Below are 26,733 nucleotides of genomic sequence, written 5' to 3'. Positions count from 1 at the left end.
TTGAGAGCCGTTGGACTTGATGAGTTTGAGCTGTTCAGTCATAACTGACTGGAGAAATGCAAATTAAAACTCTGAGGTACTACTCCACAACTCTCAGATTGGCAAATATGACAGAAAAGAAAAGCATTAAATGTTGGAGGGGATGTGGGAAAACTGGGACACCAATGCACTGTTGGTAGAGTTGTGAATAGATTCGACCATTGTGGAGATCAATACTATGAAAGTGAACCTTTGATCCAGTAATACCACTACTAGGTCTGTATCCCAAAGAAATGATAAAAAAGTGAAAATGATTCATTTGTACAAAAATATTTATAGCAGCTCTCTTTATAATGACAAATAATTGGAAATTGAGGGGATGCCCATCAAGTGGGGAATGGATGAACAATGAATATGAAGGAAGACTATGGTTCCATAAGAAATGTTGAGCAGACAGATTTCAAAAAAATATGGAAAGACTTTCATGAACTGATACTGAGTGCAGTAAGCAGAACAGCAGAATATCATACATAGTAAAGCAACATTACATGTGGATCAACTATGATCTCTTTTCAGCAATACAGCAATCGAAGACAAAAGACTTGGGATGGAAAATGCCATCCATATCCAAAGAAAGAACTATGCAAGCCATACTACTGCAGAACTAAAGCATAATATTTTCAATTTTTAAAAAATTTGTTTTTTGCTTTTATTTCTGATGGTTTTTCTCTTTTGTTCTGATTCTTCTTTCACAACACGGCAAATAAGGAAATGTGTTTAACAAGATTGTGCATGTATGACCCATAGCGGATGTTTGCTGTTTTGGTGAGGGGAGGGAGATGATCAATTTGGAACTCAAAATTTTACAAAAAATAATGTGGAAAATGATCGTTACCTGCAATTGGAAAAAAAATAAAATTTTAAAAATTTTTAAAAAAAGAACTGTTCTGTTATTTCAGTCATCTGACTCTTTGTGACTCTATTTGAGGTTTTCTTGGAAAAGATACTGGAGTGATTGACCATTTCCTTCTCCTGCTCATTTTAAAGATGAGGAAATTGAGGTTGAAAGGATTAATTGACTTGCCCAGGGTCACATAGCTAGTAAGTATCTGAGGCTGGATTTAGAGACTTTGGAAAAATTGCTTTTATCCCCAAAGCTATGATAATATAATTCTGTGAAATAAAACACTCAAGTGGATAAAACACCCATGAATAATGGTGAGTCCAGTGTTCTCATTTCCTCTGTTAAAGTTCTTTCATGACTCAGTCTGATGTGGAGGTGATGTTGGGTTTTCAAAAGTCATGGTGAAACCTTCCAGGTCACAAGGGGTTCAGTGATGGATACTACCTCTGTCTGTAGCCCAGATAAATTCTGAAAGGCTCACTACCGGAAGGTAGGCCTCTAGGTGATGAATTTCTTCCTGCCACGGCAACCTATGAGACTGCGGAAGGGTAGCCATCTGTTTTGTAGCAGGGGAGACCACTCTGATGAAATCATGAGATGTTTGAATATATTTTAGCACTGTATCCAACCCAAATCCCAGCCTGCAGGAAAAGAAAGAAACAATCCCAAAGGAAAAATCCTCATCTTATCAACTCATGCCCTATTTCTTGAACTGAGGATGGGAACTAAGGGCTCTCCCTGTCAGTCCAACCTTGGAAAGGCAATGTTATAATAATAAAGATGATGATAATAATGATAATGACTTTTATGATGATTTAATGTTTTCAAAGAGTTTTGCAAATAACATTTGATTTGTGCCCACAACAATACTTGTGACACGGGTACTACAAGTTTTAAAATAGGAACTCTGAATTCATTGATCTAGAGCAGTGGTGTCAAACTCAAAAAGAAACAGATCCCTCTGGGCTGCCTATTGACTTAGAAAACCACAAATGAACATTATCAATATTTTATTATATTTGTATATATTTGTATATATGAATGTATGAATAAGGTTAACAATTTCCTAATTACATTTTAAGTTTTCCAGTCATACCTTGAGTTTGACAACTCTAGTATAGGTTATTCTTGGGTAAAGATAATACCTCTATGAATGCAGGATGGGGCATTTTCTTCAACTTACAATTGTAGAATGTCTAGTTTTTAAGGTTAAGTTTCTTGTCTGTCCTTACCTTTATCAGTATCTCCTCCAACTGATCTCCCTTAACTAAAGGCTCTTTTAAAACAACAGCAACAAGCATTTATCTAATGCATTAAGGTTTTGAAAAGGTGTTCCTGAACTTGAATAAAATGTACTTCCTGGGGAGGGGACAGAAGTTTGCTTGTACAAGTCATTGTAGGTCATTAATACATTCCTAGCCTGCAGGTCATGAAGCCAGTATGGCACCATAGAGCAGTTGGTGGTCTAACTCTAGTACAAGAAGTAGTATGATGAACAAGATAGGAGGCAGCACTTGAGTTAGGAAGTCCTGGATTCAAATCCTACCTCAGACTCTTAACTGTGAGACCCCAGGTAAATCATTTTAGTGCTTTAGTTTCCTTACCTTTCCAAGTCTTTATTAAGCATCTACTATATAGCAAGAAATAAGAAACCAGTCCCTTGACTTCAAGAAGCTCACACGGGAAAGACAACATGCCAACCAACAACTTTGGATAAAGATATAGATTGGATAATTGGGTAAATGAGATGGGCTCAGGATCGAACTCCGAGGTCCATGATCCTTTGACTTACTAGCTGGGCTTTGGGTAAAACATTTTTTCTCTCTAGTTCTCTGTTCAACTGCAAAAAAAAAAAAAAAATTGTTAAGAGGATACAATTGGACTCTATTTGTTTTAAGACCCCTTCTGGCTATGTTATCTACTGGCTATATTATCTCCTTAAGTTTTTCTCCCCAGAGGGAAACTCCCTCTTGGTTGATTGGGAGACCAAACATCTAGAACCTAGAGACCCAATCCAACCATCCCCACCCCCCTCCAAGTTTCCTGAAAAACAGCTTCTTGTTTCCCTTAGAGAATCAGACCAAGCCCTTCCTTGGGTCACTGACTTCATTGCGAATAAAACCCTGGTCTCATTAAAAGCCACAAACCACTCGAGGTGTGGCTGGGTGAATGGTTCCCCAGGCTGAGGCAGGAGCTGAATCCTCCTTGGAATCCCTCAAGGACATTCACTTGGGTGGGGGGGTGGGGGTGGGCTGGGCTTAAGAGGGGGAAGGAGGGGCTCCCTTGATGCACCTTCCTCCTCTTTCCCTTCTCCTCTCTCTTCTTTCCCTTCCAACCTAGAGATTTTCCAGCTGCCTTTGGGCAGAAGCAAGCTTCCCCTGGAGACCCAGCCCCTCCCACCACCCCAGATCCCCTTCTGTGTTTCTGGTCATTGAGACAAATATTTGCTTGAGTTTTTGGCAGGCCACAGGAAGGTTCCTGGCTCAGTCTTTCTTAGCCCAGCGCCTTTTAGTTCTTTCCAGTCTCAGCAGAGAAGGGAAGAATGATGGAAATCATCAGTTGTCAGAGTTAACGGAGACCTTTGATTGGGACATGCTGGATTAGATGGCTTCTAATTTGACCATGACACATGAGACTTGAGAAACGTTAAGAGAATCCATCTTCAGCTGTCCTCAGAGGTCCAGGCAGAATGCCCCTGGGATTAGGAGGAGTTGGGGAAAATTGTGGCAAAAGAGAGGAAATGAAGCCCAGTTCAGGCCCTCATTGCCTCTCCCTGGACTCCTGTAATAACCTCCTAATTGGTCTCTCTGCTTCCAATCTCATCCTTCTCCAATCCATTTTCTTTAAATGCTATTACTGAAGACTTGGAGATATGGGAAAATCTTGGGATAAAAAGGAGTTTGCAATTGTTCTTTGTCATTCTCAGAGGTGCAGAGAGGCACTCAAAGGTAGAAGGGGAGCTTTCTCCAAGTACCCTGGACTTCTTCCCAGTCATGGAATTGGTAAAATTTGCCTTGGGCATCTCCATTCAATACTCTTTCCTTTTTTTTTTTTTTTTAACAGTCTTTTCATATTTCCCTAGATCATGGCATAAGCTGGAAGGGAGCATAGAAATTGTCTAGTTCAATCCCCTTCATTTTTTAATTTTACAAATGAGGAAACTGAGATCCTAGGGAAGTCAAGGGATTCAAACTTAAGTTCTCTGACTTGAAATGTAGACACACTGTTCTTTTTTCTCACAACTCTTCAATTGCTTGCTATAAGGAAAGAAAAAGATCTCATGGATATAGGCCCTAGAGAAATCATTAAGAGACTTTGTTGGGAGGCTAAGATATTCATTTTGAGGATATCTTTTGTTTTGTTTTGTTTTGCACCAGAAAAGATGGCTCTTCCATGAGCACTGTTCACAGTGTTGGAAAGGGGCAATGTTGATAGATAAACAGATAATAGACCAGTGTTCTGGCCTGTCTAAAGCCTGGGGCTAATGGATAAACATTTCTAATAGTTAATTACACTCCATCGTGAGATTTTATGACTTTTTAGATTAATGCTCTCTGAGGGAATCTGAGCATTACGGACTTCCAATTTAATGATCTGGAGGAGATGATTTAAAGGGGTGTGGGCCTCAGAATATTGAGGAGACTGCCTGGAAAATATGGTCACTCTAATTTAGAAAGGAGTAGCTAGCTCCCACCTTCTCAAGTTGAGCTGTTGAGATCCTAGAGGAAAAAGAGACTCCTTTGAGCAATCCAGAGCCAAATACTTGTATGGGTGTGTGTTTGTGTGTGTGTGTGTGTGTGTGTGTGTGTGTGTGTGTGTGTATGTGTGTGTGTCTGTCTGTCTTAGTGATTCAGAAAATAACCCTCCACTCCACCCCAACATAACCTTGAGGTCTAAGCATACCTGCTTCTTCACAGGTCATTCAGGTTACATCAACCTAGAAAGAACTCCCTTCATCCTTTTCTTCCCCTTCTCAGTGCCCACAACAATGGGAATGGGAAGAAGTCTTGAGTGTTCTATTATCTCAGTCCCTAGACCTTCTGCTACTTCACCTTTCTTCCATGAAAGAACCCCAACAATGAAGAAAATAAATGTAAGTATTTAAAGATCTAGGGCTTTGAATTAGACTTTCCTAAAGTTCCCTAATCCAAAAACCAAATGATACACAGCTACACATGTTGAGTGTTGAGTGGTTCCTGAATTTTCATTAAGGACCAAAGGATAGGTTGCTGTCAATGTAAGCAGAAGATAAGACCTTGCCCTTTCACACACACACACACACATACACACACACACACAGAAACACACAGACACACACACACACACACACACACACACACACACACACACACACACACACACACACCCCTTTGTGCTCTCACAATAGGACAGGTACCCCTAAATTATTGGATAATTTTATTTTACTGCTGGGTTCTATGCCTATCTAGGCCTAGGAAGAAAAGGGAAGATAAAAAGAATCATCATGGAGGGCTTAGATATTTGTCTAAGGATGCAGAAAGGAGGATCCATGTTTAAGGGAACCTCCTTCCAGTTCCTTTGGGCCAAGAAGGAAAGCCCTATTAAACAGTGGGCAAACTACAAACCAGATTTAAAGATTAGGACTGTGTTTAGAGACTTGCCCAATCCTCTCAATTCAGCCCAGAGCCCCCTCTTCCTGGCCCAAGAGCCTTGCTGCTTTGCCATCACTTTTGGGAGAAGTGTGAATGGATATGGGTGACTCGCTTAAATTTAATTTAAGAAGAAGAAAAAAAATGCCACACCCCAGACAATTTATTAGTTAATTGAAGGCGTGAAGTCACCTGAAGGCAACCACTTTTCTTCAGCAGCCAGGTTTTGCAATATGTGGCAATGACCTCAGAAGGCTTTGTGGGTCTCAGCCAATAAAGGCTCTCACAGTCAAATATTTGTCCTGATCTCCATTTCTCTCCTATTCCTATTGTTTCATTGAGATAGTGGGCTCTGCTGGGAACTTCTTTGGTCAATAAGTCAAAGCAATTATCTCCGTTTCTCCTTTCATTTGGCTCATATCTGGCTCTTGGATCATTTGGAAGGTTTGTCAAATGTAATTTCTCCTTCTTGCTTTTATACTCTTCCCTCCACAGTTTACCGGAAAGACAGAATAGAAATAGTTTGAGTGTTTTTGCCCCAGAAATTAATGTGTGTGTGTGTGTGTGTGTGTGTGTGTGTGAAGAGACAGTTTTCAGCCTTGAATGAGAAAATGAGTCATTTTTTACAATTGTTAGTCTATGGGAAAGGAACAAGTTTTCAAATTCGGGTTAATGTAAATAGAGGAAATCTGAAACCTGACTCTCCTGCTGATCTGGCAGTGAAAGAATTTTGTAAGAAAGGAAGGACCTAGGGAAAGAATGTATTTTTTTTTTTGGTGGTCTCTCTTTTTTTATTATTTTTATTTATTTAAGGCATGGGTTTTTTTAAAGTGACTTGCCCAAGGTCACACAGCGAAGCAATTATTAAGTGTCAGGCTGAATTTGAACTCAGGTCCTCCTGACTCCAGGGTTGATACTCTATCCACTGCACCATCTAGCTGCCCCCTTTCTATGGTCTTTTAACAGATCCTTGTTAAGCATCTGTGCTGATCACTATAGGGTGGTAGAACAGAAAATGAGGACATGGATGGAGTCAACCTGGGGAAATGAAATTAAACATACGAAACAGAGAACATATTCAGGAAAATGTGAAAACAGTGTTAAATTGAAGGAAATTGATGGTAAAGAAAAATGCTACAGGAAGGAAGTATTGGTGTGATCAGGAAGGGGAAAATCAATGTAGTCTTAAGTCATAATGATAAATCCTATTTATACCAAATTTGCCCTAACAAGGGAGGTGAGATAGGGCTTTGCCCAAGGGCATGCACTTCAGAGGGCTCTTACAGCACATCTCCTCCTGAAATAGCTAAAACACAAGGGAGTTTATCAACTAGTTAAGAAAAAGGGATGAAGAATAGACATCATTTCATTGGTTCAAAAAGGAAGTTCCTCTATTCTGTTAGGTTGACAACTCCTAACTTAAGTCTTTATGAGCTGCTTAGTGTATTGAAAGGGTAAATTACTTGTCTGGGATAACAGTTAATAATAATAATTATTTAAAACAAGAAGTTACTATGAATTTTCCTCTTTATGGCTTCAAATTTGACCCTTCTCTAGCTTTCTATGATTTCAAGGTATCCCAGAGTCTCTATCTACAGGATCAGTGTCTTGGTATTAATGTTTGCCCCTCTACCTTCAATGTAGGAAGAAGAATCACAGTAGAAATATCCGGAAGTTGATGGGACACAAGACAAAGAAGGGATCCAATGAGGGAACCCAGGGCCTCTGGTATCCATGGACAAATGAACAAACAATGCCAAACAAGTAAGATGAACTAGAGATTCTGAGTCAGAGGTAAATTTGGCTTGGGGTACTATGGACATCCATGTCAAGAATGTCATAGGTCATGTAGGATTGGAAGGGAGGGAGGATCTAGGGAAATGGAGAAAACAATAGGAACAATAGCATATTAAATAGATATACACATGTGTCAGGAATAGCAGTGAGAACATATGTGGATGGTACTTAAAAAGGGTGTCCTGATACTACTTTTAACAGGCTCTTGATAAACTTACAGTTTTAAAGAGGGAGTTGAGGATTCCCTAACCAAAATGATGATGATGTAATCAAAGTAGACCATGTTTTCATATACATGATGGCTTACTTGCACAATTATATTCATCAGAGTGAGGAGCATCTGGTTCATATCTAGCTTCAGACACTTACTAGCTGTGTGACCTTGGGCAAGTCACTTAACTGTGATTACCTCTCCTCCAGGACATCTCCAGTCCTCCTGATCCATATCTGGTCACTGGGTCCAAAGGGCTCCAGAGGACAAAGTGAGAAAGGTGACTTAGCACAGAGATCCCTTTCTCAAATTCAATTCTCATGTTGGTCATGGTATGACTTCCCTGATATCATGGTGTTCAAAAAGGACAAATATCATCATCAATGAGGGGAGTGTGGTGCAAAGATATCCTTCTCACTTGATAGAAAAGCAGTGTTCCCAGTCCATAATTCTCACCACCTTTGCCATTCTTTTCATGGTTTATAATCAATGCTTCAAATCTTGATAAAACCTTCAGTACACCCAAACCCCTGGGAGTTCTTGTCCTTGGAATTCACAAAGAATAAATCATCCAAAGTAGAAATGGGAGATTTGCTTTCTACTGAAGATGAGTGGGAAGTTTCGCTGAACATGAAACTGCAGAAACAAACCCCTACCTGAGAAATCTTGGAAGCACAGAATTCTACTTTCTCCCTCCCTCCCTCCATCCTTTTTTTCCTTTTTGCTCTTCTCCAGCTTTCTTCACTTCCCTCTGCCTCTCCCTCCTTCTTCCTCCTCTCTCTGCTTCCTCTTTTTTCATCCTTCTTCCCCTTCCCTCCCTGTTTTTCTCTTTCTGTCACTCCATCTCCACTCTTACTTCCTCCCTTCCATCCTTCACTTTATTTTTCTCTCCCCTTCTCCTCCCTATTTTATTCTTCAAAATTGAAGACTTATTACCTATAAGATTGAGTACTTCTGAAACCTCTCCAAACTCAGCCTGCCATTCAAGATCTGCAATCTGTCCCCAGCTCCACTTTTCATTTCTTATCTCCTTCATCTCACCTATATGCATCTTCAGTCCTAGCCAGATTGGTTTTCTCATTTCTTATTGAACATATTTCCCACCTTCTGACCTCAGAACATTTGCTCATCAGTCCTTCCCCTCCCTCCCTCCCTCCCCTTATAAAGCCCTCCTCCTCCTCTCTGTCTACTGACAATCTATCTTTCTTTCAAGGTCTAGATCAAATTTGACTTTGTTTTGCATTTCTCCCTAACTGTCCCAGTCCACTGATTTCTTACTCTAAGAACTCAGAATCACTTAGAATTATCTTTAAAGGCACTGAACCTTAGAATCAATGAAGTGGTAAAGAACTAAAGAGCATGGGAGAGAGAGTCAGACAGACAGACAGACAACCAGAGACATTCACAGACCCAGAGACATGAAGAGAGATAGAGACAGCCAGACGACAGAGGTAGAGCCAGAGCCAGAGATAAAGACACAGAGACAGTCCAGGGTTCATCTGCCGGACTATTCCCCCTAAGACATCCTCAAGGCATAGTGATTGAGTCTTCACTTGAAGATCTCTTGGGAACAAGAACCCAATATCCATCGTTCATAATCTTGGGCAATGAATAACTAAAAAAGATGGCATTTCAATATGGGTTCTGCATTTCTGGATCATGACTGAAAATATAGAAATGCAAGACCCCACCCCAACTGCCTAGTTAAAGCAAATCACTCCTTTCTCATCCCTAAAAAGGAGATATTATTCTGACTCCAGATTGCATGGATTTTTCATCTTCCCGACCGTCACCAAAACTTACTGTTTGTACCATTCATCTTCACATTCAGCTCCACTCATTTGAACAATTTTTTATATTGTCGTGAATATCTTCTCTCCTTCATATGTTTAAGGTTCAGCTTTCCAGCTAGACTATTAAATCCCTGAGAGACTGGCTCAAATCTTTACTTTCCATTCTATGCTCCAAGGAGACCAGAACAGAGCTGGGAACTTAGTTAATATTTTTCAAACACCTATTGAAGGACTTCAAGAAAGAATATTCCTTCCAAAGAGCCTTCCCCTCTTTTAAGATCCTTTTATTTGAAGGTCAATGGGGAGTGATAATAAAATCTACTAAGTTGTCTAGAGTCTTAGAAATCTCACTAAAATTGTTTTAAACTAAAAAGGAAGTGGGAGGGGGGCTGGGCAAGAAAACTACCTATCTTTAGTCACCAAGTTACGTACTATAGATACTATAGCATAACTACAGAATGGAAAGGATACTGGGAGAAAGAGGGAGACAGACATACAGACAGAAACAGAGAGACAGAGAGAAACACACAGAGAAAGACAAAGAGACAGAGAGACAGACAGAGAGAGATAGATGGAAGTCCCTGAACTGGTCAGACCTCATCTGCAGGATTGTGTTCACTTCTAGGGTCCATAAGATTAAAATGGAAAATGTCTAGAGAAGGGTAACCAAGATATAAAGACCCGAAGTTCATACCCTCATTGTCCATAGGTATCTCAGATTCAAACTATCAAAAACAGATTCATTTTCTTCTCCTTCTTACATCCTTATCTACTCTTCTGAACTTCACTGTTTCTGTCTGAGGACAAAAGGATTCTTCTAGTCACCCAGGTTTGCAACCTTGGAATCTTCATCAACTCACCATTTTTATTCACTACATTTAGCCACAAGACTGCCAAATCTTATCCATAAGAAGAGAAAACAATGACATCTCTTACATCTCTTCCCTTTTCTCTACCCACAAAGTGGCCACACTGGTTCACACAAGTCTTCATTGGCTCTCTCTTAAGACTATTGCAATAGTCTTCTAATTGGTGTCCCTGCTTCAAAGGGCTCTGGGCTTCAATCCATCTGCCACATCGCTGCCAAAGTGATTTCACTAAATCACAGGTTAGACCATGTCACTCCCCTAAACCCTTGAGGATCAGATGTGTATTCCTCTGTTTGGCAATTAAAGTCCTTCAGAATTTCACTTCAAATGCTGAACGATTTGTGGCACATGGATGTGATGAAACATTCTATAAGAAAAGATGAGCAGGGGGATTTCAGAAAAAAACCTGGAAAACCTTCCACGAACTGATGCTGAGTGAAGTGAACAGAACCAGGGAAAATATTTTACAGTAACATGATGTGATAATCCATTATGATGGACTTAGCTCCTCTTAGCGATATAATGGTCAAAGACAACTTAAAAGACTGGGGATGGAAAATGCTCTCCACATCCAGACAAAGAACTATGGAATTGGAGTGCAGATCAAAGCAAACTCCTTTATTTAAAAATTTTTTTCTTGTGGTTTTCCCTTTTTTGTTTTGAGTCTTCTTTTATAACATAACTAATGCAGAAATGTGCTTAACATGATTGTGCATGTATAACATGTCAGATTGTTTATTGTCTCAGGAAGGCGGAGAGGAGGGAAAAAATTTGGAATGCAAAATTTTACAAAAACAAATGTTGAAACTATCTTTATTTGAAATTATAAAAAATGCTATTAAAATAAAAAAAATAGAATTTGACCACAATCTACCTTTTCCAGCCATGTTATATATTCCTCCCCATCATGAACAGCATGGTCCAAGCCTACTGTCTTTACTACTCCTTACACAAGATCTTCCATCTCCTTTGCTTGTACCTTTTCACTAGCTCCCCCCCATGTCTGTTATTCATTTTCTCCTCTTGATCTCAAATGATCCTTAGTTATCTTGAAGAAATCATCCAAAACATTAACTTCTACATGAAACTTTTTCCTGATCTTTTCATTTGCTAGGGTCTTCCCTTCTCCCTCTAAACTATTTTGAACCTATTTTGTATGTAGCCCCCCCCCCCCAACTAATTTGTAAGTTCTTTGAGGGCAGGGTCTAATTTGTTTTTATCTTTGTATCTCCAACACCTAGCACACTGTCTGGCACATATAGACACTAAATTATACTTTTTGACTGATTGATTCAGAATAGATTCATTATCTGTTGTTAATGATCCCTTGCTTAGTGTCCACTTCTGGGAATGACATTTTCTTTCTTTTTTTAATATAATTTGATTTTGTAAGCATGTTTATTATTATTTTTGATTGATATTTTATTTTATTTTTCCAATTGCATATGAAAGTTTTTCAGCATTCATACACTTGCATATTTATAAGTTGTGCATTTTTATACCACCCTCCTTTTCTACTTCCCTTCCCTCAGCATAAAATGTCTGATAAAAATGTTGTATGTGTTTAACATGTTTTTATATTAGTCATTTTGTGTATGAGGAACCAGGACCAAGGAAAAAAGAAAGAAAACAATGGGATAGGGAGGAAAAAACATGAGAAGCTTTTAAAAAGTGAACGGTTATCTATTCAGATTCTGTGATTTTTTAAATTTGTTTTTTTGTCCCCCTCTGAATGTGGATGGCATTGTCCATAATATCTCCCTGGAATGTCCTGGGTCTCTGAATTGATGAGAGGAGCTGCATCCATTATAGTTGATCAATTCACAATGTATTATCAATGTGTACAATGTTCTCTTGGTTCTAATCCTTTGGGAATGACATTTTCTGAAGAATATTATTACATTGAGGTTTATTTAGAAAAAAGTGAAGAAAATGACTAGGTACCCAAAACCCATGTCATTAGGAATGATGGAAAGAATTAAAGATATACAGCAGGTTCTCAATAAATGTTTGCTGCTTGATTGATAGGGATGCTTAGCCTTATGGCAGATAGGACTCAGAGGTAGATGTGACAGGAGTCTTCAAATATTTGAAAAACTGTCATGACAAAGAAGGATTATTCTTTTCATCCTGGCAACAGAGGATAGAGCTAAAAGCAAAGAATATGAGTTCCTTACAGAGAGGCAAATCTTGGCTCAGGATAAAGAAAAGCTTCTGAACAAATAGGAGTGTTGCCAAGTGGAAAAGGCAGCTTCATGAGGTAGGCTAAGTGAATTACCATTTCTTGGGGAGATAGAAGATGGGATTCCTTGGGACAATGATGTTCTACCGATCCTTTGTCAAATACAGAACAAAGGGAAGAAATGGATCCTGCCTTCACAGAACTTACAATCTAGCTGGAGGAGCCCGCCTATAGTCAAACTGGTTTTGTTGCGAGGAAATACTTGTAGCCCCTGCAAATGATCCATAGCTGGAATTAAAAAATAACAGTAGTCAATATTACTAAAGCCATTTCTTTTTTATTAAAATTATTTTTTATTTTACAAAATAAAAATGTGTGCAATAAAATACGAGAGATTTTATAATAAAAAACATTAAATTTCTATTTCAAGAAAGCATATAAAATAAATATTGCACATTGTGTTTAAAATTATCCATATTTTCTTTGCTTCCTTGTAGGTTTTCTTCTGTTCCCTGATTGTATTGTTTATTTTTTTTCTTCCTCCTACCTCCCCCCCACTACAGAATGGCTATAATTAAGCATGGATGTACGTATATATGTATAATATACATCCATACTTATTCTTACATATCTACATGTATACAACATGTATATTCATATACACATGCATGCGTACACATACACATACATATTATAGGTAAATATTTTATTTGTGTATATCTATCATTTTTATGACATTTCCTGGAAACAATAATTCTTCCTCATTCCTCTACTTTACATCTATTTATACCTTGCACTCATTCTTTAATTAATCACTTTCAAAGAATTGCTTCCTTACATACCATTCTATACCCCATTAATCTACATATCCTTCTAAACCTCTTATTCTATTCCATTACTCTCTAGCTCATTACCCTCATTATCCCCTCCTCTTTTTTCTTTCTGAATTTAGAAGGTTTTTATATCCATGTGTGTGTGTGTGTGTGTGTGTGTGTGTGTGTGTGTATGTATTTGTTTTGTTCCCTCTTCAACCTATTCTTGATGAGAGTTGGTTTCCAGAACTACAGGGTCTCCTTCCCCCATCTGATTCCTTGTATCTGTTCTTCTTCTCACACCACATTTGTATAAGATGGTAACCCTCTTTTTAAATCTTTTCTTAAGCTATTTACATTTAAGAATCCTATACTGTTCATCTTTCCTTCTAAATACCCAATTAATAATAACAATCTTGGACATTTGCATAGATAATAAATAATTTGTCCTTATTGAGTTTTTGTAATTACTATTTGATGATTATTTTATATTCTCTTGGTTCTTGCATGTTAAATTTTCTATTAAGTTCAGGTCTTTTAAAAAATTGTATTGATAGTTTATTTTTCCAGTTACATGCTGTGGAAGTTTTTCAACATTCGTCCACCTGTATTTTTATGTTACACATTTTTCTACCACTCTCCTTTCCTACTTCCCTCCCCTTGGTTGAAAACAGTCTGGCAAAAGTTACACATGTATGTTTATGTTTAACATATCTACATATTAGTCATTTTGTTTATGAGGAACCAGGACCAAAGGAAAAAAAGAAAACCTTGAGAAAGGAAGGAAGGAAAAATACAAGAGACGCTTTTAAAAAGTGAACAGAGTATACATTCAGATTCCATGACTTTTTTTTTTTTCCCCCCTTTGAATGTGGATAGTATCTCCACAACAGGTCTCCCAGGGTTGTCCCAGATATCTGAACTGTTGCATCTATCACAGTCAATCAACTCACAGTATTGCTATCAATATGTACAGTTTTCTCTTGACTCTACTCCCCTTGCTAAGCATCAGTTCATGTAATTCCTTCCATGATTCTCCAAAAGCTCAAGTCTTTTTGTAACAAAACCCTGAAAATCTGGCTATTCAATTCAGGGTTATGCTTAATTTTGTTGGGTATGATAATTTCAGTCACAACCCCAATATGTGGATTCTTTTTGCTCTTTGATATGTTTGTTCTAAGACTTGTGGTATTTTAAAGTAGCTACTGTTGGGTCTTGTATAATTCAAATTGTGTTCTGCTTTTTTCTTTTTTCTCTTAATATTTCCTCCTAAACTGTGGGATTTATTTATGATATTCCTCTCAGTTTTCCTTCTAGGATCCCTTTCAGGTGAATTTTTTTCTATTCTTACCCTTTTTGTTCTAACACTTCAGGACAATTTTCTTTAATTATTTCTTCTATTATTGTATCAAGGCTCCTTTTCTGATCATAACTTTCATGTAGTTCAATTATACTTGTATTTTTCCTTTTTGATCTGCTCCAAATCTGTTGTTTTTCTTGTGAAGTATTTCACCTTCTCTTCTATTTTTTTATTCTTTATATTTTTGTTTTATCATTTCTTGATCGCATAACTTCACTGGCTTCCCCTTGCTCAATTCTAATTTTCAAAGGGTCATTTTCTTAAAATTCTGGATCTCCTTTTCCAATTGGTTTAATTTCTTTTCATAATTTTCTTGTTTTTCCTGTAGTGTTCTTTTTTTCATTTTTTTCTCAATTTCTCTTATTTGATATTTTTTTTTAGTTTTTTTTGCAAGGCAGATGGGGTTAAGTGGCTTGCCCAAGGCCACACAGCTATGTAATTATTAAGTGTCTGAGACTGGATTTGAACCCAAGTACTCTTGACTCCAGGGCCGGTGCTTTATCCACTGTGCCACCTAGCCACCCCTTATTTGATTTTTAAAGTCTTTTTTGAGTTCCACTACTAAATTTTTTGAGCAGATAGTCTTTGATAGCAACTCTGTGATTTGATTGACTGTGATGGATGCAGCTCCTTTCAACAGTTCAGATATCTGGGACGACCCTGGGAGAACTGTTGTGGAGATGCCATCTACATTCAGGGAAAAAAAAACAAAAAACCATGGAATCTGAGTATATACTATGTTTAACTTTTTTCAAAGACTTTTTTTTTTTTTTGCTTCAGCATCTTCCTCTGAAGTTGAAACCTGCTGTCCACTATTCCCATAATGACTGTCTCTGGTTGGATTCTTTCTCCTTTGCCTGTTCATTTAGAAAAATAAAAAGCAGCTTTTTCCTGAATTCCTCTCTACTCCTGCAGTGTGGGAGATAGTATCTCTGACCTCAGGAGCTTTTTCCGGGGTCCAACCTCTGCACTCCTTTCCTTCTCCAAGCCACAGCTGTGGACCTTCAGGTGTGACCTTAGACCACATTCACCACATTCACCCTTTACCCTGGACTCCTGACATTGCTTGCCCACATGGGACTTCAGTTCCACTTTAGACCTTGGCCCTCCTCTCTTCCCCATGTTTTCTGCCAGATGATGACTGACTCTGACCCTCTGGTACTGTGCTTGTTTCTGCTCCCTCACTACTAGCCCTGAGGTGTTCTTGGCTCTCTCTGTTTCTTCCTTCCAGAGCCTGCAACCATGTAGGGGTCTGGCAGAGGCCAGGAATATTACATAATGTGGTAAACAGCACAAATGTATCATTTCACTACTTGCCAGAAATTTTTCTAAGTGTTGGAAATACAAAGAAATGCAAAAACATGGTCCCTGCCTTCAAAGAGCTCCCAATCAGAATGAGATGGACTCAAATAACCAGTCCCAAATCTGTCTTCTCCTTCTCTTGGATCTCACCTAGCACAAGGCAGAGCTCACAAAACTACTCACTACACATTAATGTGAATCTTAACTCATAAGACCCCTTATTCTCCCACTTAATAATAACCTTCAATAAAACACTATAGTCAGGGGCAGCTAGGTGGCACAGTGGATAGAGCACTGGCCCTGGAGTCAGGAGGACCTGAGTTCAAATCTGACCTCAGACACTTAATAATTACCTAGCTGTGTGATCTCAGGCAAGTCACTTAACCCCATTGCCTTGCAAAAACAAACATAAACCCCCCCCCCCCCACTATAGACATAATGATGGACAGAGTTGAGAAGAACTGGGTTCAATTCCTGCCCCTGACTTTTTCTAACTATGTGACTGCCAGTTATATAACCTCCCTAGCCTCAGTTTCTTGATCTGTCAGTAGAAGTAATAATACCTGTAATCTTCATCTCACAGTAATTGGGAAGCTCTAATAAAATTAAGTATGGAAATCACTTTGAAAATTTAAACTATATGCATGTAGTTGCTTATTAATGTTGTTGCTGTTATCATTCATGATTATTAGTAGTACTATTATTATATTGTATATGGCATATCATATATAATTATATATAGCATGATATATAATATATTATACATTATAATCTTATATATCACATGTAATACATAATATAGTACTCTTATTACTGCTCTGTATCTCAGTTTCCCCATTTGTCATTTAAGAAGCTTAGTCTAGTTAATTGATCCCAAAGGTCTCTTTCATTTTTATTTCTTTATGATTCTCCTGCTTTGCCCCATCATGCTCCCAAATTCAGAATATTTGGTCTATTGGTAGGCTTTGCTGTTTTTCCTGATCCTGTTTCTCTGGATCCCAACTGACCATTTCTCTTGGCCACTTCCCGTTGTTCAGGCCAGTTTTCTGTAGGATCTGGGGTCTGGATAATGAGTGTTGACACTTTGATGGGGAAACAGCTCTGGCTGATGGCTGCCCGTGCCAGACCCCAGTTCAGTGTTTCCTTTGAGCCTCCTTCTCTGCCTCTCCCCTTCCATAAACAAGAACTCAGTAATCATCAAGGGGGAGGCAGAGACACCAGGGCCTGTGAAGCCAAGATGGAGAATCGATTCTTTCTTTCGAAAAGGAACTTTGGGGGGAAAAAAAGTAACCTATTTCCTGGCTTACATGGCTTATGAAAAAAAAAAATTCATCTTAGAACACCAGCCTTATTTTTGGTCTGAAACAGCCCCCTGTGTGTGAATAGGAACTGTGTACTATTTAAGAGGAAGAATGTCTGGCCCGGTAAAATGAGGTCATGACTAGAAGTTAGGAGATTTGGGTTGGGATGCTGCTGTTCACTTGCTCTGTGATCCTGGGCTAGCCGTCTCACTCATTTAAGACTCAGTTTCCTCATCTGTGAGGAATCTGAGTCTCAAACTAGAGAGAGGGTGAGAATTGTTTTGAAAAATCCAAATTTCTTTCTCTTTCATTACAGAGTAGTGTTATTGGTGTGAAGGTTAAGAATCTCATCCCTGAATCTATCCAAAGCTCTGCCCCATGGAGAGGATATACTGAATAGCTTTCTTCTCCAAAATGCACAGGCCATTCTGCATCATCTTTTTCTTCAGTCAGTAAACAAGTATTATTCAAGGTCTACTATGTCTTAGGGACTATACCGAAGTATATATCCAATTCCTAGGGATGCAAAGGCAAAAGTCAGACCCTAATCTTAAGAAGTTTAAAAAGCAGGGGGGAAGGCAACATTGAAATAACTAGTGAGCCATATAAAGGAGAAATCAAAGGGAAGGCATTCGGATGAAGGAGGACTGGGAAAGGTCTCTTGCAGAAGCTGAGTCTTGACAGAGACTTGAAGGAAACTGCAGACTTACCTTCTGGTATGGATCATAGAGAGTATCTAGTAAATCTCATTTTCTTAATGAGACAATTCAGGCCCAGAGACTTGACAACAGTAAAAACAACTAACATTTAAATAGCTTCTACTATATGGCAGGCACTTTACAAATATCTCATTTGGTCGTCACAACAACCCTGGGAGGTAGGAGTTGCTATTCACTCCATTTTATAGTAGAGGAAACTGAGGTGGAAAGAGATGAAGTGACTTGTCCACAGCCACATAACTAGTAAGAGTCTGAGATTCTATTTGAATTCAGGGCTTCCTAAGGTGAGGTCCAGATCTATGCAATACGGCCCTAAGTAGATGCCTCTAGCGTTGTGTGCTCAAGTCACACATGAAAGGACAGAGTTAGAATTCAAACTCAGGTCCTCTGACTTTAAATCTAATATTCTTTCCACAAAAACCAGACTTTGACCCCCATTTCCCTTCTCTTGGATCCTTTCCCCCCGAATCTATCTGTAGCGTCACAATTTATTCTTAACTCTATTCCCTTGTCCATATCAAAATCATTAATATTTCTGCTGTACTGGAGAGGTCCTATTATCTTTATCTCTCTTCAATTATAACACATTTTGATAGAATTTTAGGGGCTAAAGTACTCTCTTTGCCAGACTTATGCAGGAATTGGGATAGATATTTCTCATTTTACAGATGAAGAAACTAATAGGTATTTGGTGATTATTCATGGTAATGGATAATTTATGATAATTAGTGATTATCCATGGCTCTACAACTGTTATCTGAGGTGTGGTTTGAACCTGTGGTTTTATCTCTGTTAGGTACCAGACTTTGAAACAAGAATCAGAGGAAACTGGGGACTCATTCAGAACCTTGTTCAGGGCTGGCTTCACATATGGGAATACTAGGGAGAGATTTGTGTCATATCTTTTACTACCTATCATTAATTACAATTACAATTACAAAACAAAAATTTGTTTATTTTGGGTTCTGAAGGTTTTTTTAAGTCTCTTATTAAAATTCAGCCCTTTGAGAGGGGCAACAAACTTTTTTTTCAATCCATTCCTATGGAAGCTGAAAGCAAAGCTCTTTAGAAATGGGACACAGGAGGGGAGAGACTTTCAGAATGAGGGCATGAGAAGGAGCTACAGCATTCTGTAGAGAGGGGTAGGGAAGGTCATCAAAGATAGACTTCTCTGACTTTCCAATAATATTCTTTTAAAATGGCTCTTATATCAAAGTTCTAAGAGCTTTACGGATCATTTTATCTATCCCCCCCCAATTGAAAAGGGAGGAAATGGATGCTAAAGAAGTGGCATTATTTCAACACTAGGATTTCTCACCATCAGTCCTCTCTGTTTCTAGCGCACTTTGCAGAATCTGTGGAGAGGTGGTTTGGATGGCTGAATGGTGGAACTGGTGGGTATGGATTATGCAGGGGAAGATAGGAATCATGGTTCAAAACCAGAAAATTCTTCCATTCCATCCTGATCAACTTCCAGGGGCACCATGTTTGTAGCTAGCTACAGAACATGAAATAAATTTTGGTCCCCCCACAAGATTGAATAGTTTATTTTGCATTAGACTCATTAAATTACAATCTGATACCCTGATAACTTTCCCACTTCAAGATGCTTTGTCCAAAAAAACAAAACCAAAACCAAAACATCAGTTCTGGAAATATCAGAATTGTTAAATTGAGTTTTTTTTTTTTAACAATTTCACTGAAGTAACGTAGTGTCATCCCTTCTCTCATGAGCTGCCATAGTCATATAGAGTGTCAAACTGGAAGTGGTTTGATAGGAAGATAATTAGCCTTTCCATTAATTAATCAACCAACAAATATATATTGAATGGCTTTTATGAACAAGCACTGAAGCATTTTGAGTTCTGCTCCATTTGGGAATGTTTGAATCCTATCTGTAAAGTTCTTTATATTTTCTGGAGACCACAATGGTGTCTTCATTTGGCAATGTGCAAAGCATTGTGGGGACACACGTGGCTACAGCAATTAAGCTAACTCTTGGCAGCTAATGTATTCTGGCTAATCAAGTGATATTATTAATCTGCAAGTTATATCACTTCACTATTTTCTCTTCTAGAATCACAATCTAGGGTTCTTTAATCAGGGTCAAAAAACAGTTGGGAAGAAAGATGCTAGCAGATAAAGGCTTTATGACTATGGGTATAGTAATGCCAGGAGACGGGGACAGATCATTTCCTAGAATCCAAATTGTGTGGAGAAAGATAATGAGACTTGGGAGAAGAACAGCATGATGAGAGGACACTAGTGTTGTCTGGCGTGGGGAAGCTGTACAACCTAATGGAACACATCAATGGAGGACCACAGTGAATGATGTGCAGAATGTAGTAGCCTTGAAGAAGTAGGGACTGCTGACCTCTGTGAGGAAGTCTGAGCCACTGATTTCCTGGAAGAAAGTCTGGGTCAAATTAAAATGGGACTCTACTCTTCCCTGGTCTTCTGAATCTAGGTTGCTCTTTATGGAGAGCTCTCTGCCTCAGTTTCTTCATCTGTAAAATGGGAATAATTACAGCCCCTATTTCATAGAGTTGTTCGTGTTAATTCAGATATAAGCACTTTGCAAACCTTCAAATGCTATATAAATGCTGGCTATTTATTATTTCTTCAATTTGGAATGGCAGAAAAAAATGACTGCAAAATACTTGCAAATATTTTTTCCAGTGCTTAGAAACATGGGCATCTTTAATCAATGCAAACTCATAGTCAACATGCACTCCCTTCTCAGTTCAGCAGACTGCCCTTGGGAATTACTACTCCTTGCCTCTTCATACCCCCCCCCCCCCCCCAGGGAAGAGATAGAATTTTGTTGATTCCTCAATTTCTAAGAGAAAAAATGACAACAGGATGTTTCTAAGAAGTGATTTGATCTTATTCAACAAATATGCAGTTTTGTGATGCTGGGAAATACCATTTGTTCTCATCAATGAGAGAAAAGAAAACTCAGATCATTATTTTTTTAACCCAGAGAAACAGCTAACCAAGATGCCCAAAGGGGCAAACTTTGTCTGTGAGGAATATCTCTCAACTTAGAACTAAAACATATTTACTGAAACCTTAGCATATAAACCAGAGATAAAAACAGCTGTTGCCTACTGTTCCTAAGAAAGATAGTGTCATATAAGAGATAGACAGTGAAGTTCCTTCCCTTCTGTAACTGTATTAGGGAGCCGAAGTTAAAGGGCTTATATTCTAGCCAGCAAAGATTCCATTAAAAAAAAATTGAATGAAATGTAGGTCCTGGAGTCAGGAATTAACAGCCTCGGACACCCACTAGCCATGTGACCCTGAGTAAGTCACTTAACCCTGTTTGGTTCTGTTGCCTCATCTGTAAAGTGAGCTGGAGAAGGAAAATGGCAAACCACTCTAGCATCTTTGCCAAGAAAATCCACAAAAAAGGCCATGAAGAGCTGGACATTATTGAAATAATTGAACAAGAACAAATGACTTTAGCATTGGTTAATATGGAATGCTGTGCCCAAATATATAAAACAATCCAGTTTGAGTTAGCTTGAAATAACATTTAAGAATTGTCCCCTTTACATTCCTTGAGGGGAAGGGTTCTGTCTTATTTTAGTTTTCCTGTATAACACCTAGGATAGCAGAATGTTTAAAGTGGCTCAATAAATATTCATTAAAATGAGTATCTTCTCCTTTCTGTGAGGATCTTGGAAGGATTCTCCAAGGAGAAAGACTGCATTTCTTCAAAACAGGAGTGCTGAGCACTTGTGAATGAATAATGGGATTGGAGTTTGGGAACTGAAGTGTGGGACTGGGAGCCAGGAATCCTGGATTCTCATCCAAGTTTGACATCTAATCAGTTGTATGGTCTTGGGAAGACCAATTATAAAATTAGAGATTTAGAATTGGAGATCATCCCTTAGAGATCTCAGGGATCTTAGAGATCGTATTTTATAAACATAGTTAAAGGCAATATGCTTTAGTGGGTAGAATGGCCTTTGAGTTAGGAAGATCTGAGTTCAAATTCCACCTGTGATACTTACTGGTTATGTAACCTTGGATAAGGCATTTAATCTATCTGAACTCATTTTACAGATGGAGAAAATGAAGTCAAAAGAGCATATGTCATCTGCTGGAGGTCAAAGGGAAAAATTAGCAGAGTCTGGATTTGAACCCAAGCCCACTGATTCTAAACCCAAGGTTCTTTTCATCTTCTTATGTTTCCTGATCACTCAAACCTCAGTTTCTTTATCTGTGAAATGATAGGGTGAGAGAGCTCTAAAATGTTCCTGATTCTTTATTTTTCCCCACCCTTAATTCTGAGGTAAACCTGAGGTTGGAGCTATAGTCTATGAGACTCCTCCCTTGAGAGGATGGGCAAGGCCTATGGAGAGGAAAACCAGAAATTCCTCTCCTCCAAGAGAATTGATGTGATAGAGGGAGGACTATGAGGTGTCTCTGAATCCTTGGGTCCATAAGTTGGGGCTCACTGGACTCCTGTTCCTCCCTGGGCTGAAGAACCAGAGAATGGAATCTCAGATGCCCAGAGAATATGAAAAATCATCCAGAGCCAACTGAGGAACAGGAGAGAGTTTCACTTTATAGATATACTGATATAGGGTTAGCCCTGGACGCAGTAGGAAAAGTGGCAAAATTTGTCTTTTTGACCTCAAGTTTCACTTTCCTGTATCCATTCTTCACTTCCTATTTGTTTACTCCTTGGCAGTCAATTTTCTGGCTTTTTCCTTCCCTCTACCCTTCTCTGTTCTCAGACACTCTTTAAGTGAATCCTTGTGCTCCTTCTTAGTTTAAATTTTTTTTATTAATTACTAATATGTGCCAAGATTATGCTAAGTACTAAGGCTACAAAGAAAAGCAAAAAAGATAAACATTGTTGTCAAAGAGCTCACATTTATTGAGCATTTATGTATCAAGTCTTGTATTCCACTATGAATTGACTTAGTCCCTCATCCAAATCAGGATACAGGTAGAGAAGATGTTTTGGAGGTGTACCAGACGGCCTTCCTAATAGTCTGTAACGTCATATCATAGGCTGCCACATAATCCACTAATTTGCCCACTGATGGTATCATGGTGGAATCCACCATTCTGTAGGGGGAGAATCATGGACAAGTTAGGTTTAAAAAGTGTAACTAAATAGAATAGCTTTTATAGAGTAGATTGCCTACCTGATCAGGGAACACATGGATTGATTCCATTCTAATTACTGTAATGTGGCATTTTAGTTCTGGTTGGGTATATTCTTATTTCTCTCACAAATAAATAACTACAGTCTGGAATGCATGGAGATGAAGTAGAAGGCAATTATCATTAATAAATGCTATAGCATTAGTCACAATACTTATTCTGTTTGTGTCTGTTACTTCTTTTAAAATAAAGGCAATTCATAACATACTTAAAATTTTAAATTAAAAATGTATCTTTTCTCCCTTTAAACCTCATTATCTCTCCCTTACTCTGAATAATAAAGCACATCTTTGTAAGAAATAAATATTATCACATGAGACAAATCAACCCAATGACCATGTCTGAAAATGTATACTTTATATCTCTAGCTTCACTCTGTATATCAAGTCTACTAGCTTTCTGGAAGGTGGCAGGAGACATGTTTTATCATTAGTTTTCTGAAGTCATTATTGCTTCCTGAATTGATGAAAATTCTGAGATTATTCCATGACTCATTTTCTCTTTCTTTATTGTGGTCATCGTTTAAAATGTTCTCTTGGTTCTGCTTATTTCTTTTTATATATGTTCTTATAAGTCAAGTTTCTCTGAATCTTCATGTTTACAATTTCTTACATCATTTTTTAGTGATTCATATGTCTCATTTGCTTAGTCATTCCCTAATTGATGGATAACACTTTATTTCCAGTTCTAAGGTACTTTAAAAAATACTGCTGTGAAATATTTTTGTCATATGAAATCTTTCCTTATCTGACTTCTGTGAGGTACATACATGCCTAGTCATGGAACCAATACATCAGAAGGCTTATACAATTTAGTACCTTTTGGGATATGGTTTCAAATTGTTTTCCAAACAGTTGGATCATTTTTATAGCTTTTTAAATATAAGTGCATTAGCACGCCTATCTTTCCACAGCCCATCCAACAATTGCTATTTTTGTCTTTTGTCATATTTGCCAATATTACACATATATGGAGAAATCTCAGGGTATTTCTAATTTTTATTCCTAATGACTTGGAAGCATTCATCCATATAGTTGCCCTTACATTTTTTCTTTTAAAGATCACCTTTTCATAGCTTTTGACTGGTTAATTATCTATTGAATAATTCTTGTTCTTATATATTTATTTAATATGCTTTCCTTAAGGCATTACAATCCATTTGTCACACAGCTGCCAAATTGGCATATCTAAAACTCAGTTTGACTGAGTCCCCTACATGTGTATCTTTGTATATATAAATATATATAAATATAATATTTATGCAAGAATTTTTGTTCCTCATTATTTCTAGGATAACTTCTCAGTCTGACATTTAGAGTTCTCTGTGTTCTTTTTCTCCTGTCTTATTTCATTTACTCCTCTCCCATACTCTCTCCTAGTCAAACATGCCTATCTACTTGTCTGCAAACATGAACTTGTATCTCCTTCCTCCATGTTTTGGTATAAGTGATCTTTCATGTACAGAATGTCTCCCCTTCTCATCCCTGATTTATTTCAAACCTCAACTTCCTTAAATGTACTCCAAGATGCCATCTTCTATCCTCATACCTTCCCTGATCTGCCCAGGGTCTTTCTTTTAAAATTATTTTATATTCACTTATATGTATACATGATATATCCTCCCCTCTTACCTCAACCTCCCAATACAATAGAGATCATTTGAGGGCAAGAACTGTAACCCTAGGTTCTAGCGTAGGGCTTTGCAGAGAGTAAGCACTTAATCAAAGATTATCAAATTGATTTGAATTAGAGAGAGCAGCAGCCAGATACAGGGGACAGTGGTTAAGGATGTGCCATTAGCAATTTGAAGTTAGCCTCATATTTAGAAGTAAGTGAAAAATCCAAGGTCCAATGCAAAGTATTCTGGGTCAGTTCTGGATGATACCTTTGGAAGTTCACAGTTTGTGTTTATATCTTCTACAAACCTGGAATGGCTATGTTGATTTTTACCCAATTCTCCAGAAGATCATGGTGCCTCCCTGCCTTTCTTTTCAAACTGCTGATCTAGCAAGAAGGTCCTGCTCTGGAAACACTGACCCTCCATTGGCTTATAATATGTCCTCCCTGTAGATAATAATAAAATTAGCATCTGGACTATTAGCAGGTAAAATAGCCATATCAATAGAAAGAAAACAGCCTACAGGAGGTAAGGAATGGGGGAAAGACATTTCTTATTCTATCTAGCTAAGAATTGTTGTAATATGATCATTGAAGTTTTTAGGATTGGCAAGAGGAAATGATTCCCAAAGGTTCTGAATTAATTTGGAGATAGACTCTCAGATTCTTCCCTAAGAGAAGATACTAAAGCATTTTCATGACCATTGTACCCAGTGAAAGATGGGTAAACATCAAGAGAGAAATCTAAGAATGCTCAATAAACCTTGCTAACTGATCTCCCCTAGATTTCTTTGGTTTTAATTAACAACCACTTATTAAGCATCTCCTATATACCAGACACTGTATTAGGAACTAGACACTCAAAGGCAAGAGTAAAAGTCTTTGCTCTCAATGAGCCAATATTCTAAAGGGGGAGATGACATGTGAATATATAAGAATATGAAGAATGAATACAAAATGAATACAAGGTAGTTTCAGGAGACAGGATGGGCACCATTCTTGTAAGTGAATAGTGGAATAAAAACATGCAACACTAAACTCGGTGCTGGGGGTGCTGCATTCTAATCTGCTGCTACTCCATCTCTATCTCTTTGGAAGAGCCATTGACCTTTTCCCTCTATCAGTTACCTCATCTGTAAAAAGGAGGGACAATGATAACTCTCTCTACCATATGGAACTCATGTTAGGATAAAATGGGGGGAAGAGATGGGAAGGTGCAATTTAAAATTGAAAGACATTTAAATAATCTTCATTTCTCTTGTCCAGACCTAGGAGATCACATAAGTGTTCAAAACCCAGCACAAGAGAATGACAACTCAACCTGTTCCTTCGTCATCATCCTGTCTGAGTGACTACTGAATTTTCTGCACCCCAAACTCTTCCATTCTGAGGTTTGGCCTCCTGTTCCTATTTCCTCTCCACAGGTTTACACTTGTGAAATTTCTCTTCGTGAAGAAATCTAACTCCATCTTTGCAGTAGTTTTCTCAATCCTACAGTCATAGTCTGAGGTCTCCCATAAGTCTGAGAGAAGGAAGCAGAGATATATTCTTGCCTGGAGGTTCATATTTTATAAACCCAGGAAGGCAGGGACAAGCAGGCAGAATAAAGAATAAATACATCATCTCCAAAGCTGACTTCATACAGGTTCAGTATAGATTCATTGATTCATAGATTTGATCAACAAAGAATCCGTAGTTCATCCAACAAATGGGCATATATGAGTCAGAATAAGATGAAGTCCACACAGGGGTCTTAGTTAATCACTTTAAAATTTCAAGGTGCTTTACTTCCTGCTCTCTTACTCCTCCTCTGATGGTAGGAATTACTCTTTTATTTCACAGATAGAGGAAACAAAAGCTGCGAGATGAATTGACTTGCCCATGATAACAAGGCAAGTACATAGCACAGATAGAATCTGAATTTTGATTCCAAGTCAAGAACATTTCCCTTGTTGCTGTTTCTCTTGAGAAAAAGAGCTCGAATAAGTCTTGGGTTTTGATCTTTGCTATGAAATAAGCCACACATATAAATAGAAAATAAGGCAAAATATAATTAGTTCAAAAAAAAAGGGATC

The 26,733-nt window shown here is 38.1% G+C and overlaps 1 long non-coding RNA gene across 2 annotated transcripts; it reads left to right on the top strand.

Annotated features, from left to right (window-relative positions):
* The first annotated feature begins 5,843 nt into the window (after positions 1-5,843).
* On the top strand, positions 5,844-26,733 carry LOC141523108 (uncharacterized). Of its 2 annotated transcripts, XR_012478327.1 has the most exons (5): positions 5,844-5,955; positions 7,156-7,275; positions 21,929-22,033; positions 25,925-26,049; positions 26,501-26,733. It is a non-coding gene; the product is annotated as an uncharacterized LOC141523108 (long non-coding RNA). The 2 variants fall into 2 exon arrangements; XR_012478326.1 differs by lacking the exon at positions 21,929-22,033.

Source organism: Macrotis lagotis, chromosome 4, assembly GCF_037893015.1.
Source record: "Macrotis lagotis isolate mMagLag1 chromosome 4, bilby.v1.9.chrom.fasta, whole genome shotgun sequence".
NCBI lineage: Eukaryota > Metazoa > Chordata > Mammalia > Peramelemorphia > Peramelidae > Macrotis > Macrotis lagotis.
The sequence above is the reverse complement of the archived record's forward strand: the minus strand, read 5'-3'. Positions and strand labels throughout refer to the sequence as shown.